This window comes from Myotis davidii, unplaced genomic scaffold (genome assembly GCF_000327345.1).
Source record: "Myotis davidii unplaced genomic scaffold, ASM32734v1 scaffold89, whole genome shotgun sequence".
Taxonomy (NCBI): Eukaryota; Metazoa; Chordata; class Mammalia; order Chiroptera; family Vespertilionidae; genus Myotis; species Myotis davidii.
In genome coordinates, this window is record NW_006300372.1 from 3,765,204 (window position 1) to 3,779,673 (window position 14,470).

The window sequence follows — 14,470 nt, forward strand, 5'->3', positions numbered from 1 at the left end:
AAGGTACATGCCCTTGACCAGAATCAAACCTGGGACCCTTCAGTCCACAAGCAGATGCTCTAGCCACTGAGCCAAACCAGTTAGGGCCCTTGTCCTCTTTCATATTCAAGGACATCTTTCCAGTAATATCTCCCCCTCTCTCTTGCATCATCAGTTTTGCCTCTATTAGATCATTCCAAACAGCACACAAGTAAGTATACCATGACTTCTTCCATCTTAAAAACATCCACTCTTAAGCGCCTATCTTCCTCCAGCTCTATTCCAGTTCTCTGCTCCATTTTGGCATCTCAGAAAACTTGCCTCTAACCTCTCGAACTCATGTAGTTTGGGCCCCTGCCACTCCACTGAAACTACTGTTGTGAACGTCACCAATTGCTAAATCCAATACAGTCATACACCACTAGAAGACAGGGACATGTTCTCAGAAATGCATCCTTAAGCAATTTTGTTGTGCAAACATTGTAGAGTTCACGTACACCACCCTAGATGGGATAACCTACTACATACCTGGACTATATGGCACAGCCTCTTGCTCTCTGGCTACAACCAGTACAAAACAACACGAGATTAAAATCAAGCACAAGAAAAATGATGCAATCAAGAGACGTGGTAAACATGAAATGCACAAGGCTATTCTGGAATTACACAGGGTACTGCTTTATAGCAAACTTATTTTATATAGCTAGAAAGAGTACACTCTAAAATAAGAATAAAAAGTATAGTCAATACACAAACCAGTAATGGTCGATTATTATCATTGTCAAATATTATGTGCTGTACATAATTGTATGTTATGCTTTTACAGGACTGGCAGTATAATACATTTGTTTACACTAGCATCACCACAAACACATGAGTAATGCGTTGTGCTAAGACTTTATGATGGCCAAGAATCACTAGGCAATAGGAATTTTTCAGCTCCATTATAATCTATGGGACCATCACTGTAAATGCGACCCATTGTTGACAGAAATATTAATTAATGGTCGCATGGCTGTAATTAATTCTTAAACCCCACCTTTCTAAACCTATGGGCAGTATTTCTTTGAAATACTGGATGAGGAGGGGGTGGAGCTTTAGGGGCCAAAGCCATTACATGTTGAATGTCTGTATAAAGCATTTCTACTACATCACCAACCCCTCCTTATGGTGGGGGCGGGGGGGGGTGTCTCCTGAGGAGACTGCGTGGGCTCATACAGGAGAGAGAATTCACTCACATGAGTTTAAGGGGTCCCGTACCTGACTGCTACTCTCAGTGTTGGACACTGAGTGTGAAACAGAAGCCCCCTGCCAGGGGGGCCCTGGGCCCCTGCTCCACTGTCACCACTGATTTCTTCCAGAATGGGAAGCTGCTAGCCAACTCCTAATTAACTGGCCACAAAAATGCCAAGGTTGTGTCCTGCAAAATTAAAGGACCTAGCACCTGTTGGCTATACTTGAACTGGCTGGCTGAGCGACTTTTGTAAGGACAAATGCCACTTACTCATTCCAAGGACATCAGGGCACTCTGAAGGTGGAAATGTATTGCATTTAAAATGTTGTCCCTGTTTTATAAGGACACCAATCATACTGAATTAAGACCCACCCAGCTCTAGTCTCTGAATCTCACAAGTTGCCCTACTTCCTGCATCTCCTTCTTGAATTTTCTGAGCTCCTCCAGGTCCTTCCACTAATTCCCCTTTCGTGCTTAACTTGAGTTTTTTATCACTTTCTACTGATACTCCTAGCTAATATGATGTGGAAGAAAAATTTAGCTGTTATGAGTTCTTGTGCCAGAGGAAAAAGAAAAAAGAAAAAGAACCATTTACTGCCAGGTCTTTTTCCATTTCCAGTCAACCCAGCTCCTGAGACCTTTGAAATTTGAGTTGCCTTTCACATTTATATTTTTGACTCTCTGTTCTTTCTCTTTTTACCTTGATTGCTTAGAAATAATTTTATTCATTTTGTTTGCTTGGTAAAATTACATCATCTAAGGCCAATTCAGCTCACAATATTAATATAAAAGGGGAAATTTTCTTTGTAATAGCAGTAGCAATTAATGCATGCATTTTAAAATAATCTATTTATACTTCCTATCTGGGAAGACCAATGTTAAAAGACTCATCTCACACCAGACTGAAGACCAGAAGTGAGTGAGGGGCAATTGTGGCCATAATACAAAGACTAATAATAATGAAACCAAAGGCACACAGAGAGAATTTCAAATGACATGTAACTTAGAAAAGTAAGGGGTATCATATTCAGCCTCAATGTGAATAACTTTGCCAAGTCTTTTCCCGTCCCACATTATTTTTCTAGGGGAAGAAAGTGGGAGCAGAAAGATAATGGAAGGTTGGAATGCGTCCAGGGGAAGCAAGAAGAGAAGGGACGGGAGGAGGCACTATGAAGGCACGAGGGCAAAGGAAGGGGAAGTTGAAGTACAAATAACAAAAAACAGAACTTATTAACTTTGCCTAGAACTAGTTATTACATTATTTTTTTCAAAGGACACTCTGATTGATGAGATCGGACAGAAATGAGAAGCTTTCAGTCATTGGCATACCGCCCAAGAATAATGATAGCCATCAAATAGTAAGTCCATTCCCAACTCCAAAGGGATTCTCTCCAAAGGGCTTTATATATTCAATCTTAGCAACAATCTGAAGAAGTATCATTTCTTTTAGATTGAGTTCTCCAGACTTTGAGACAAGAAGTTATGTACAGGAGAACTGGAGATGATTTAGGGACATGTACCCATAGGAAATGAAGAATGAAGGATTGGGCAAAGAGATCATCTGTCTGTCACAAAATTTGGTCCCAGTTGAGCCCAGCCAATCCTAGGAAGCTCTAGTGCTGGGTAACTCCCATTAAGGTGAGGGGATTGGGTGAGGCAATTCCCTTGTAGTGGAGGTCACTCCCAGCAACTTTTGCTACAGGGAGCACAGGCCCTGAAGAGGGAATCTGGGTGGAGCACTACCACATCCACTGCCATGATTATCTACAGTTTATAGGGGAAAAACTAAAGTTTCCAAAGACAATAGAATCTGGTCTCTCCAGATATTTATCTGCAAAGGTATAAACTAACAGGTACAAAGTCACTGGAAGAAAACTGAAATGATTTGAAGGCAGAACACATAAGAGTGTCCAGACTAAAGGCACCTATGTTTCTACAGAAAGAATAAGCCCATCAAAAGAGGTATTGATGACTTATGAACACAGGAGAAAATAAAATTCAAGAGGTAAACACAGATACTGGAGAAATTATTCCATAAGTAATGTAGGACTTTGAATAAGTCTTTCCTCCTTGGGAAAAAAATATTGTTTTCCCAAAATGGTCACATCAAGATTAACCTCAATGGTCGGCAAACTGCGGCTCTTTGGCCCCTTGAGTGTGGCTCTTCCACAAAATACCGACTTCTGTGCATGGGCCACAAAGTTTCAATCGCACTGTACATGCGCGCCCACACGTGGTATTTTGTGGAAGAGCTACACTCAAGGGGCCAAAGAGCCGCAGTTTGCCGACCACGGACCTAGGTCATCAAGCAACTGCCTGATTTCTATCTTTGCTCAGGAAGCAGGATGATCTTACCAATAAGAGCATTTCTAAGTGGTGTGGTAGTGACATGGCAAGGTATAAAGAGGTTCCTAGTTTTGCTTTTAGCTTCCCAATTGCTCAAGTGATAATATTATGCAGTGGTCGTGTGTACTTGGTTACCCCAAATCTATCCCTAAGACATCGACCCTCCCTTAGAGATGAGCTAAAACAGATGCTGAGCATGCAGGTCAAAGGGTTAATTCGAGGGATGTAACAAATATACCTATGTCACATGCATCCTAACATTATCCTTACATGAGACCAGGCATAACAGACTTGATTTTTGTTATAGTTATTATTACCATTGTGATACATATGGTGACTAGGCCAATCTAGTTTCTGCATGAAAAAAAACAGTCCAGTGATGCTCTCAGACTCTCCCTGGGATAACCAATTAAACAATTAAGGGATGGGGAGATCATCCTTAGCCCTCACAAAATGCTTATTAGTCCAACAACAGCTTCTTCCCTAACCTCAGAGTTAGAATAAAGACGAAGCTTAAATTCCAGTTTCTGTGGGCGCAAATCTTAAGACTGACTCATCTACCACAACATATGATACAACCAGCCAAAAGATGCCCCAAGACCTGGGAATGAATGGACAAATGTCACAGCTTATAATTACTCAGTAATGGGTACCAAGAGAGAAGACCATTAAACAAGGAAAAACTAGTTGTGCTAGTTCCTGGGACAAGCATTTCTAGGACTCTGGAAGCGTAAGTAAGGTAAATAAATAATTCTTTGTTCGGTCTATTTACTATCCATTCTTTCCATTAGTATGTACTAAGCATCTTCTCTGTACCAGGTACAGAATGTATTAGAACAGAAATAAAAGGAAGATGTGGTTCCCCCTTCATAGGGGAAACTGTTGGCTGTTTACCCCACTCCCAGCTTCAGAGGTGGGCCTGATTGGTCTAGGAGTGATCTTCATTGCGGGTTTGGCAATAGAATGGGCATCTGACCCTAGTCTGGACACAAAGAGCTGTTAACTGGGTCCTTCTGTTAATTAGCTCCTCCTCCCCTGGATCTGAACAAGGAAGCGTCTCTATATCCAGCTAGCAGACGTCCTGTGGGTAGGCAGCCTTGGTTTGACACCATCCCTGTGATGACAGGAGCCAACAGATGGGAAAATGTGGGCCTTCGGTGAACACTGTGCGGACCCTGACCAACCACCCCCAAATACCACACTATTTTCATTGCCCCGTACATGAGCTAACAAACCCACTTTGTAGTTCAAGTCAGTTTGAGTTGAATTCTGTTCCTTTCAAGCTAGAGAATCCTGACTGGAAAAGAGCTAACAGTCTAAATTTAGCTCCCCTGAAAGGCAGTCTCTAAAAATCAAGCCACAGGATGAAATGCTCTGCTCGAACGAGATTGCAAATTTCTTAAAGATGAGACTGGGTTTAATATTTCTTTGTATCTCTGGGCACCCCACAGACACTAAATGCTGAATCTCTCATACATTCAGATAAGATAATATATAAAGAAGTTCTCTGGTGGAGAATATTGCTGTTCAGATAAAATAATAAAGGAAATAAGGCACTAATACAAGCTCTTCATAATAATACGTAACATTTCTTGGGGACTTAATATGTGCCAGGCGCTGTTCCTTGTGTGAGTACGTTGAATCATTTGCATGTGTTGACTTGTTTAAGCCTCGCCACAATCGCCAGTTCCTGTTATTAATCCGCGGTTTACAGGGGCAGAAGCCGAGGCACCATGTGTTTGCTCAGATAGGTATAAGGAAGTTTTCCTGTTTAAGATGAAAATTCTCAGTAGTTAAATAACTAATGACGAATGAAACTAAAACCAAGTCTCCATGCTTCAACCAGGAGGACTTAACTAAGCCAGCTCATAACAGGACTGTACTTCATCTAGACAGGATGAGGGGGTGAACTATATAGGTTTGCTTAGTTTTTTCACTAACACTTTAATATGCTCTGTTGATTTATAGATTCTTGGAAACTTGTTTGTTTTTTCCGTTTTCCTGCAGTGTAAAGGTTATTGTAGAAGCATTTGATAAAGCATGCTACTAGTCCAATCTGTTATCTGCACCGTCTTACTATAAAAGGTATCTACTTGTTAACCTAGACATACCAGACCATGTATCTTTAAGCCAAAAAACAAAAAACAAAATTCTGCTCCATGTCTTTATCTGAAAACCATTAAATATCCAAAGTGCAGTATTTGCTGTAACTTCTTTCAATACATTTTTTGGGGGGGAGCCCACCACATGCTAGGCAGTTTCTAGATACTAAGGAAACATCAATAAACAAAACAGATATAGTTACTGCCCTCCAGGAGCTCACCTTCTTGTGAGGGAAATGGATATTAACCAAAGCAGCACACAGATGAATACAAAAGTACATGTTTTGCCTTGAAAGAAAAGGAGAGGAACTGCTTAGAGATGATAAAAGAAGTGTCTAATTCAGTTTGTGTCTATGTCAAAGGAAGCCCTCCTAAGGAAGGGACATGAAACATGAGACCTAAGGAAAAGAGCAGTCTATCTCTTTTGTTATTTCCTTACCCAGCATCCATTACCATTCTTCTATAACAGTGGTTCTGAACCTTCCTAATGCCGCGACCCTTTAATACAGTTCCTCATGTTGTGGTGACCCCCAACCATAAAATTATTTCTTTGCTACTTCATAACTGTAATTTTGCTACTGTTATGAATCGTAATATAAATATCTGATATGCAGGGTGTATTTTCATTGTTACAAATTGAACATAATTAAAGCATAGTGATTAATCACAAAAAACAATATGTAATTATGTGTTTTCCGATGGTCTTAGGAGACCCCTGTGAAAGGGTCGCGACCCACAGGTTGAGAACCGCTGTTCTGTAACCACAGCCCAAGCCTTCTGGAGAGGATCTGCACATCCTTCCCAAACTCACTGCAGTGAACTTTGAAGACATTCCTGCCACCCCTCAATGCTAAGGTGGGCCCAAGACCTAGGCTAAGGCAATCAGTGTATCCTACCTCCCTGGCCAGCAGTACTTTTAGTTGGGTCAGACAGAGATGAGCACATAACATCTGTTAGGACAGTCACAGCAGCAAGGCTCCATAGGGGCTTTGGTTTGTGCTATCTTATTCACTGCACTAAGTGTTGTGAAGCTATGCCCTTGAAATTAAAGGAGGGGGACGACCTATAACCAAGAGATGACTAGATAAAGGAATCGATTGCCTTGACATCATTGGAGCTCTAATCTAAGCAGCACCTGACTGTATCCACCCATGAACTGTTCAGCTAGGAGTCACAGCACATTCCTTTCTGGCTAAAGCCAGTGCGGGTGGTAGTCATTAGTGTTAGTCTTTTTGTTTTTTTCTTTTTTTTTGTTTTCTGGTTCTGCTCCTCCTGGACATATGGTAGGACTGTATCTTTTTTTTTATTGCTTAAAGTATTGCAAAGAGTATTACATATGTCTCCTTTTTCCCCCCCTTGACATTCCCCCGGCCTCCCCTACCCCCCAGTGTCTTGTGTCCATTGGTTATGCTTATATGCATGCATACAAGTCCTTCGGTTGATCTCTTACCCCCGCCACCAACCCTCCCCGGGCTTCCCACTATAGTTTGACAGTCTGTTCAATGCTGCTCTGCCTCTGTATCTATTTTTGTTCATCAGTTTAAAATGGTTTTTATTATCCATAAATGAGTGAGATCATGTGGTATTTTTCTTTCAGTGACTGGCTTATTTCACTTAGCATAATGCTCTCCAGTTCCATCCATGCTGTTGCAAATGGTAAGAATTCCTTCTTTTTTACTGCAGCATAGTATTCCATTGTGTAGATGTACCACAGTTTTCTAATCTATTCATCTGCTGATGGGCACTTAGGCTGTTTCCAAATCTCAGTTATGGTAAATTGTGCTGCTATGAACACAGGGATGCATATATCTTTTCTGATTGGTGTTTCTGGTTTCTTGGGATAAATTCCTAGAAGTGGGATCACTGGGTCAAATGGGAGTTCCATTTTTAACTTTTTTAGGAAACTCCACACTGTCTTCCATAGTGGCTTAGTTCTAGCAGCTTTGCCTGATGTTCTTAATAGTCGCTGCCCGAATTCACTTCTTTATATGCTCCTGAATTACAGAACCTGAGGCGTGTTTTCTATGTACCAGATTAAAACAATTTTGTAATTACAAAAAAAGGGGGGGAACCCCTTTGTCCCTTTGACCCGATCCTGGAACTGATCCTGGAGCTGCTGGTGCTGGAGCTGTTCCTGACCATCCTGCCCCGGGAGCTGCAGGCCTGGGTACAGGAGCACTGTCCAGAGAGTGCTGAAGAGGCTGTCCCTCTCCTGGAAGACCTGGAGCAAGAACTGGATGAAGCAGGACAGCAGCTTTCACCTCCTCCAAATGAACAGAAACAGGCATGGGAGAGAGAAGATGTCCTCTTCAGGAGCAGAATTTTTTAAAAGATGACAATTGATATGTTAACAGATGGGATAAAATAGAATCATATGCAATGCTCAAATGAAACCAGAAAAAGAGAGGTGAATAAAGAAAAAAGGGCAAGTCAACAAATAGAAAACAATTACAAACAGGGTAGACTGTAATCCAAAGATATCAACCAATTTAAATACGAATGGTTTAAGTACAACAATGATAAGTGAGAGATAAGTGTTCATTAAAAGCAAGAATCATTATGTGCTGTCTATAAGAATGGTTTAAGTACCAATGATAAGTGAGAGATAAGTGTTCATTAAAAGCAAGAATCATTATGTGCTGTCTATAAGAAACCCACTTTAAATACATTCCTAGAAGTGGGATCCCTGGGTCAAATGGCAGTTCCATATTTAATCTGTTGAGGAAACTCCATACTGTTTTCCATTGTGGCTGCACCAGTCTGCATGCCCACCAGCAATGTATTAGGGTTGCCTTTTCCCCACATCCTCACCAGAATGTGTCATTTGTTGATAGTAACCATTTTGGAAGGTGTGGGGTGAAATACCTCACTGTCATTTTAATTTATTTTTTATTTTTTGCCCATTTAAAAAAATTGGATTGTTTGTCTTCCTTTTGTTAAGTTGTATGAATTCTTTATATGTTTTGGAAATTAACCCCTTATCAGTATCATTGTTCTCCCATACATTGAAGTCTCTTTTCATTTTGTTGATGGTTTCCTTTTCTGTGCAGCTTTTTATTTTAATGTAGTCCCATTTGTTTATCTTGCCCTAGAAGATGTATCTGTAAACACCAATCAGAAAGAATATATGCACCCCTATGTTCACAGCAGTGCTATTTGCAATAACTAAATTCTGGGAACAGCCCAAGTGCCCATCAGTAGATGAGTGGTTAAAAAAGCTGTGGTACATTTACACCATGAAATACTATGTGCATTTGTAAAAAAAAAAAAAAAAAGAATCTCTTACTCTCTGAGATAGCATGGAGGGACCTGGATAGTATTATGCTAAGTGAAATAAGCTATTCAGAAAAAGACAAGTATCACATGATCCCACTTATATGTGGAATCTAATGAGCAAAATAAACTGATAAACAAAATGGATCCAGAGACATAGAAGCATGGAACAGACTGACAAATCTCAGATAGGGGTGGGTGTTGTGGGAAGAGATTAAACAAAGAATTTATATGCATATATGCATAATCCATTGACATAGACAATAGTGTGGTAAAGGCCTGGGAGGGGATGGGAATGGGGTGGATGAAGTAAATGGGGGGATAAAAGAGGGACGTCTGTAATATTTTCAACAATAAAGATAAAATAAAAGTAAAGTTATGGTGTAATTAAACAGTGTCCCTCCATTTCTTTAAAGTGCCACTTGGTTTTCTTTGGTCTTCTGCAACATCTCTACTTTTTCTGTTGTTCCAGAGAACTTTGCCTAATACAGTGGGATTTGCTGACATAGGCCCTTTGTAAGGATCCCCCACCTCTGGTTCACTGGCAAGGGTGCTACATGTCTGCAGGGCCCCTTAAATCAGCCCCCTCAGTTGCTGCTTTTCAGTGTCCCTGTCTGAGCATCACCCTGGATAAAGTTCCTTTAAGAAAAATTACTCTAAGTTTGTTTGGTTGATATCCAGCTAGCTCTCCCCACAAAAGACACACACACACACACACCAGATTAATAGGAAAAGTCCACATGGACAGGATAAAACACTAACAATATCACAATTTATACTTCACTGTTACAGTCTACTGCAGGCAGAACCTCATCCTTTATTTTTCTCAGGCCTGTGTCCCCCAAGCTGGGGGGGACAAATATGAAGTCATCAGAAAAATCCCCTTGGAGCACCATCTCTCTCACACAGACCTCAGGAGAGGTGACACATCTCATAACATACTGATTCTTCTACATAAACCATGTCCCAACCTCTGACTCCTGAATCTGTCTCCACACTCTTTTATAGCCTGGAAGTTGATGGCTACAGACTCTCTCATCTAAGACCCCCTTTGCAAATCAGCTTCAGTCAGTCTACCCTTCACAGCATTTGGCACTTTGTCCCAAGGCTTCAGAAAAAAAGAAAAACAAAATGGAAAAGTACAAACACAGATGGCTCTAGGTCAGTGATGGCGAACCTTTTGAGCTCGGCGTGTCAGCATTTTGAAAAACCCTAACTTAACTCTGGTGCCGTGTCACATATAGAAATTTTTTGATCTTTGCAACCATAGTAAAACAAAGACTTCTATTTTTGATATTTATTTTATATATTTAAATGCCATTTAACAAAGAAAAATCAACCAAAAAAAATGAGTTCGCATGTCACCTCTGACACGTGTGTCATAGGTTCGCCATCACTGCTCTAGGTATTGATTTTCTTTCAGTTCCTGACTTGGTCTTGGCCCTTTTCCCTCTCTCAAATCTCAATCAATCATGCTGCTGCCTCTGCCATGCCATTGCCTCCGTTGCATTGGGTAACCCCTACTTTTGTTTTAGGTCTCAGTTTACATGTTATTCCACCAGAAAACTATCTCTAAACCTCCTACTGGTCTCCCCACTAATAGTAACTTAGTTTCCCCCGGTAAGTACTCATAAGTATCCTTCTCCAATATTATGTTTAACTGTCATCTTAACTGACATATGTATAGCTTAAGGACAGACCTCACATGTATCTAGTTCAAAGTTGTGTACTCAGAGCCTAGCACAATGACAAAGTGTATAGGCACCCAACAAACATGTATTAATTAACCATTTGATTTATGCTTGGCACTCATTATTGGGAAAAATTAAATCATGTGAAATTTGGTCGCATGAAAAAGGATCTAGTAGTATTTGAGATAAACAGGAATTGGGCTGTGCTTTAAGACAGTAGAATTCTTCATGGTGGCTGAAAATAATATGTTAAAGATGATTTTATATGTAACCAACCAGGGAGTAAAGAACTCTGGCATACAGAGCTCTGATGATTCTGTGTATGTATGTAGAAGGGTGTTAATGTAGAAAGTTAAGAGGAACATTGTTTAAGGGAAATTTTAACTGCAATGCTTTTATGAGCATATTTCTCTACAGGAAGGATGTACAAAATTATACAACTATAAGCTTCTAGGAAGTGTAAGACATTCATTTATAAGACATACATTGGAGCTGCCAAGTATTAAACAAGATAGAGATTCCCACCCACCAGATGTGCTGAGACTGTAGGACATGGATGTGGATGGCAAGCTTTCAAAACTGCCAGAGAGTGTCCAGAGAGCAGAGAAGTTCCATCCCTGGGTCTGGGGGTGGAGGGCAAGAACAGGCACTCTCAATGCTCCCACACTCCTTGAGGTAACAGCCCCATAAAAGGGAAATTCCGTGGAGCGTTTTAGAGAAATCTGCCTTCTTTTACCTTCCAGGGAGAGTGACGGAATAAGTGTTCCCAGATACCTGGGAAATGATCAAATATGCACATTGGGGTCTATACATATGCTTGTGTGAGCATGTGTAGCACACATGCGTGTACGTGTGAGGTATGCAGGTTAAAAAAAAAACAGAAATGTGTTTGGGTTACTTACAGAGAAATTCTTGAATCTCAGAAAATGATGCTTTCCTTTTTGTTTTCCTTTTCATCTTTCTAGCACCTGCATCAACAGAGTCACTTCTGGATTCCACACTGAAGTTCACATAGGAAAAACATTCTGAAAATACTTCTTCATCTTTATCTCTGCACAATAGCTCAGTTTTGAGCCCCTTTTTATGTGTGACAGTCTATAGCAGAGCTCTTCTGTTGATCCCAACATTACAACTTATCTGACACTTTACACTTTTATCTTCTTGAAGGAAGAATACACTGTCACCAAATAAACTTGTTAATAAAGTGACTGCTAGTTTATCTCCTGCATGGTATCTATGGGTTAAATCTTTCTATCTTATCCATAGGCAGGAAAATTCATTCTACATTTCATAAACCAAAGAAGAGTGAGAACAAAACAGACATTCTAAAATAACACCTAACAATTCTTTTTTAAATATATTCTTATTTATTTCAGACAGGAAGTGAGAGGGGCAAAGAGAGAAAAACATCAATGATAAGAGAGAACCATTGATTGATTGGCTGCCTCCTGCACCCCTCCCCCCCACTGGGGATCAAACCCACAATCCAAGCATGTGCCCTGATTGGAATTGAACTGTGACCTCCTGGTTCATTGATCATTGAACTGTGACCTCCTGGTTCATTGACCAACGCTCAACCACTGAGCCATGACAGCCAGGCTGCATCTGACAATTCTTAAAGACAGGTTCTCTACTGCATTTTAGATTATATTCCTATACACTATAGAAAATATGTAGACAATTTCCAAAATGTTATCTATCCTCTGATTCACATCCCTCCCCCCCCAAAAATAGGAAGAGGACAACTTGAAGATTATAAACACTGTTTGGGTGAAGAAAACACCACTTGAATTTTAAAGTACATTTCCTCAATGCTAATTTTGACCATAAAAAAAAAATAAGGGAGAATTATATCAGTCAAGATAGACTAGGTTATGGTGCTGTAATAAACAATCTCAAGCCTCAAATGGCTTAAAATAGTATATTCATTTTCTATTGCTGCTCTAGCAAACTACTACAAACTTAGTGGCTTAAAATAACACAGTTTTATTATCTTAGAGTTCAGGAGGTCAGAAGTGTGCAATGGGTTTCACTGGGCTGAACTCCTTCTGGGGCTCAAGGGGAAAATCTACTTCCTTCCCTTTTCCAGTTTCTAGAAGCCGCCTGAATCCCTTGGCATCATCCTATAGCTTCGAAGCCAGCAATCACACCATTCCAACCTTTGCTCCATTAACATTTCAAGGACCCTTTCGAATACAAAAGGCCAACCCAGATAATCCAAGATAATATGTAACCCAGTCTCAAGGTCTTTAACTTGACCGTATCTGCAACATCTCTTTATCTACCTAGAGTAACAGGTTTCAGGAATTAGGACATGGACATCTTTGGGAAGACATTATTCTGTCTACCAAAAACAGCTCCTGTTTGTTTCCTGCTCATGCCACATGCAGGGCCCATGGGAATCAGTCAGCCAACCAAGCTTCAGAGCAGCAAGTCTCTTGAGCAACACCAGCTACAACAGGGACAGGAAGAGAACTCTCAAAAGCAATCAAATGCTTGGTCCTCAAGTCATACAGATCGTTTTGTTTACAATTCTTTGCTCGAAACCAATCACATTGTCTCACATGATTTCAAAGTGTCACCCCGCCATGTGAAAGGAGGCAGAACCTCAAATACTCAATGAATGGGATTCCTATCACAGACCTGTCTCATACCCAAATCTTCTGATCACCCACATTACCCATGCAAATTGTATTTTTTCTGCATCAAGAGAAACTGTGCTCTTCACCATTCAAATTACCATTTAGATGCCTGTCATGATCAGACTAATTCAGGGCCACACGTAGAAAGGAAATTTAAAAGATGTTCTAGATATCTTCTACATGATAATGAGGAAACCCTAAGAGAGGTAGACAGTAGTAGTGAATAACCCAATAAGACTAAGGTGTTTGAACAAAAATGCCCTTATTGCATGCTTATTATAAACGGTCTTGTAATCATGATATTCAATATCAAAACAATTTTAGTAGATTGATATTATCATTCTGAGGTGCTGGAAAAGTCTTATTTCTGGCTCTGAATGTTTGTTTCTTAGTGTAACAGTTTACAATAAATGAAGAAAAGTTATTAAACTCAAAGATAGTACATTCTATGCATAGCCTATATTACTTCAATTTAGGGAACTCAAATTATCATCTTTCCAAAGTCAAGCTATCTTTCAGAAAAGCGATCTTCTACACAGTCAGTTGCATAGAGAAGTTAGTAGCATTCTGATGCATTTGTACTGCTGACGACTAAGTCTGATCAGAAATGATGGACTTTCATTTATCCTCAGCTGATGTAGCCAGAAGCAAAATATTTGAATGCTGTGCTTTGAATAGCCAATGACACGGCAGCAGTTACTACTGCCCCCACTCAGCTCTTGATTCTCTTCAGGAGAAGAGATGTCTTATCATCACTCTTCCCAAATCAGGTGATTATATCTAAAAGGGGTACATTTATGAGATCTCCTCTGGCATTTGGCAAATCTGCTGATGAAAGCTGCAGGTGTGAATTCCCTCATGGGCACTGTGTCTTAGCTGGACACATGACAGAAATACTTGATAAAGAATGACTCGAGGTGTAAGAGCAAATTGCGTAGGAGAGTTGGTTCTTTCAGGGGTCAGAGTCCTCAATGGAAGTGAAAAAAAAAAACACCCAAAACATTTTCAGAAGGAAATGGAAATAAAATGTTAAGTGTTAGCATAAACTACTAGCTTATTGCTTAGAATAAATGTGTTTTATTCTAAAAGTAGTGAGGGTGTTTTGTTTTGTTTTTTTAAGATAAATTATGGTTTAGTTGGGTTTGGCTCAGTGGACTGAGTGTCGGCCTGCAGACCCCACCAGGAGGCTCAGAAATTGTCAGC

At 40.2% G+C, this 14,470-nt stretch overlaps 1 long non-coding RNA gene across 1 annotated transcript in view; it reads left to right on the forward strand.

Moving 5' to 3' along the window:
• Positions 1-11,833, forward strand: part of LOC107185168 — an 18,336-nt gene extending 6,503 nt beyond the window's left edge. The window contains exon 2 of the long non-coding RNA XR_001516085.1: positions 11,591-11,833. This is a non-coding gene — a long non-coding RNA (uncharacterized LOC107185168). The remainder of the gene's footprint in view (positions 1-11,590) is intronic.
• Positions 11,834-14,470: the final 2,637 nt, after the last annotated feature.